The sequence below is a fragment of the Neoarius graeffei genome, chromosome 2 (assembly GCF_027579695.1).
Source record: "Neoarius graeffei isolate fNeoGra1 chromosome 2, fNeoGra1.pri, whole genome shotgun sequence".
Lineage (NCBI taxonomy): Eukaryota > Metazoa > Chordata > Actinopteri > Siluriformes > Ariidae > Neoarius > Neoarius graeffei.
In genome coordinates this window covers 75697878-75701756 of record NC_083570.1, presented here as the reverse complement: position 1 = coordinate 75701756, position 3879 = coordinate 75697878, and positions in this window count along the sequence as shown.

Below are 3879 nucleotides of genomic sequence, written 5' to 3'. Positions count from 1 at the left end.
GTCATCACAGGGCTGACACATAGACACAGACAACCATTCACACTCACATTCACACCTACGGTCAATTTAGAGTCACCAGTTAACCTAACCTGCATGTCTTTGGACTGTGGGGGAAACCGGAGCACCCGGAGGAAACCCACGTGGACACGGGGAGAACATGCAAACTCCACACAGAAAGGCCCTCGCCAGCCACGGTGCTTGAACCCGGACCTTCTTGCTGTGAGGCGACAGTGCTAACCACTACACCACCGTGCCGCCCTGCCTGCAGTCATTTTGATCTTAATTAAAGGAAATGTCATCCAGTCCTCTTTGGGAGTTATTCTGTTCCTTATTGCATTCTCAGTGTTAGTAGCACTCAGACTACATGGCCATCTGACCGTTTTCTTGATCTTGTCTATCCAATTCTCTGGCACAACACCTTCCTCCACTTGCTCGCCCTCCTTCCAAACAGCCCTTGCGTACATGACTAGAAAGGACAGCACATGTTACTTGCAGTTTTTGGCATTTTCATTTAGCTTAAATACATTGAGTAGTCCAGTGGTTCTCAAACTTTTTCATTTTTAGGACCCTCATAACTGAATATACCACGAGAATGGACCCTTATAGTTACATTATATTTCATTTGAACAGACGTACAAACATCCAATTTAGAACCCAATTGAGCAATCCCAAGGGTGCAGGTTTTTTTTTTCTTATTCTTTATTTGGATCCCCATTAGCTTCCACAAAGTGGTCACTAGTCTCCCTGGGGTCCACCATAAAAAAGTACACAGACATCAAAACACATGTGATACAAGAACAGTAAAATATTCTTAATGCATTACATTACAAAAAAACAAAACAATCAAATCAGAAATATCAATGCTGGGTTCTAGCTAAAAGAACAAGAAAATTCAACCTTTAATGTTTGTGTTCTTGATCATGGTGAAGGGGTATAAGCACAAAACCACCCATTTCTTGAGGGATGCAGGCCACCTTCCGGAAGAGATCTCTTTCACACAGTAGTCCCTGTTTCATCCTGACCTGTCCCTTTCCTAAGCACACTATATTGATAAGTCCAGAGCTGCATGGTTGGTGAAACAACGGTGAGGTGTGACGCTGGTTTAAGATTCCACAAGCAAAAGTACCGTCTGCATTTTTCTGTTGAATGAAAGCAAATCTGTCATCTCTCAAGAGAAAACAATGGTCCCTGTCTTTAACAGAAATGATCACTTTGGGGCTCATTTTGCTCATGTTCATTTCTGAATGTTCAATTTCTGACAACCGCCTGGTGACTTGTTCCAGGGGACTTCTCCCAGTCCTGACGTGCTTCTTGATTTGTTGCAGGTAGTTTTCAAAAGGAAAACAGGAAATGTCGTTTAAAGAACAGTTGAAGTGACTGGCATCTTCATGGAGGTGAATTAATCCGTGTACGTTGTACACAGGAAACGTCTTGCCATACAGGTCAGCACAGCACATGATGAAGTGTCTGAGTAGGTCATGAGCATACTGGAGATAGGCATTGCGGATCCTGTCATCTGACTCCAGCAGTATAGACATGGCCACTGTCAAGCACAAGAAATGCCTGTATCTCTCAGCGGACAAGACAGTTTTCAATACCACAGGTCCCGTGTAGAGCAAAAACTGCCGTAGTTCAGTGGCTTTCCACCTGTCTAGATCTTGTAAAGCTCGTGGTTGCCGGGCAAAGTCACTGGGCATCTTCCCCCTCAATGCAACCAGTTTTTCGGAAATGGCTTCCTTTTGCCTCACAGACAGGCGGCAGATTTTTGGCCCACGTGTCAAATAAACCAGCAGGCGTCTCACTACTCCCAAGCAGACCATGTGCATGTAGTCCAAGACAAAGGAGCTGACACAAGGAATTCCTGCAGTAATGAAGGAACTGACAGCATTTTGATGGGTCTTATACTCCACTCTTGAGAAACAATCATCTGTTCGAGAAGCACATTCCTTGTCACTGAAAACTATTCTTCCCTCAACTCAAGCACCTCTGATGACACATCTTTCACAGATCTCATAAGAAGTATGGCCCTTGACACATTTAAGATATGCCCTTGCTGGTGCATCACAGATAAGTGCATGAATGTTAACAGAGTAAGCCTGGCATTCAAAAACAAAACCATCTTCTTTGAGATGTTTGTACTCTGTGATAAAGTCTTGGAGATAATTCTCAATTGGACTTGGTTTCTTTGTACCACTATACATGGCAACAATAAATGGGTCAAAATGACCACACTTCACCAGTATCGGCCAAAACTGGACCCCACTACTTTTAAAAAGTGGGAGGCCATCAATGTTCACACTGAGGTGAACCTCATTTCCCTCCATTTTACCTAAATAACAGCAAATCCCTTTTTCCAGGCCATAGTATTTGTATTGACCACCACATTTAGCTTCTGTCATATTACTCTGTGGTGTACCAAGGAGTGTCCGACAATCCACAGGCAATAGATGTCCATGCTTATTTAATATGGGCAATAACCCATTAATTGCCCTGTGGGTCAACTTATGTTCCAAGGCCCACTGTCTCAGGTCATCTTCTAAACTGGTTGACTCAGAGTCAACACCTTCTTCTGTGTCAGAGTCAGAAGACCAACAGTCCACATCAGTCTCAAAATCAAACTGATCTGGTGTCCCAGGGTCACTAACTAAACTGGAAGTCCCAGGGACACTGCCACTGACTGAACTAGGAGCACTCGTTAGGCTAACACTATCTTTTACACTGCCCTGATCATCAGAACTTTCTGAAAACTGGAGCAGTTGATCCAGTTCTCTTTTGCGTTTCCGCCATTTTCTCACACGCAAAGTCATCTGTAATTCCAGACGTGAGTACAAGTTAGTTAAATTTTACGTTCTATTTGATTGGGGCATTTGCAAAGGGTATGTGGATGTCACAATACTTACCTTATTCAGGTCTTTATGATCCTAAAGCGCAAGACACTCCCGGAGTCCAAAATTAGACACTGTACACCACCTGACAGAAAAACAAGACTGTTAAGATTTTTATCTTAAGTATAATAAGACCTAGTAATTCTAATTTCAACATCAACTCCAATTTGCTTTGTATGTGCAAAGGCCATGTTAAAATGACTTGTAATTAATAACAGGATCAGTCATCATCAACCATATACCCATATACTGACATGCCATCCTATAATGAAATTGTCATGTTAAAACACAGATAGGAAAAAAAAACATTTTGCAATAGTGCAGAGAGATAGCTAGCTGCACAGCATGGCAGGCTACACGCTCCAATCCAACAGGCTCGAACTTGCATTGCGGATCTAACTCGTAGATCTTTGAGTAATAGATTTTATCAAGTTACAAAGAAAGGTAGGATTGGATTTCTACTGCTACTTCCACAACGTTGAACAGCTAAATTGGTAGGTGTGCTTTAGATAGCTACTTCACATAAGCCCATCTTGTAGGCAAATGTTTAGTTTTACTTGGCTAGCAGAGCCTGTTTTATCTGCCACATTTTGGAATGGGTTATCAAACCAACATGCCATGACAATAACAACAGTATTTGTGCCATGATTTGCAAGGAAATGCTGTTTATTCACCTTTGAATGAAAGCAGTAATGTTGGGCCTCGTTTTGTTTGACCAGTTATCTGTAAGCTAGCTAACAAGTTAATTGCTAGTTAATCCTAGTTACCAGAACATGCACAGTCTAAAAGTAGCGGGAAACAAACGGTTGGTTTCTTTTGTCTTGTTGGTGGCTTGTTAAAAGATACCGCAAAAGAGAGCATATTAGTCAAGCTTCCTTTGGTTAGTTAACTATTGTAAGCACACTATCCAACTACACGTATGCTTAAAATCTATCTCGTTTACAGCAATTCCTAAAAATACATCTTGAGACGTGCTACTGGCACTTTTCACCTC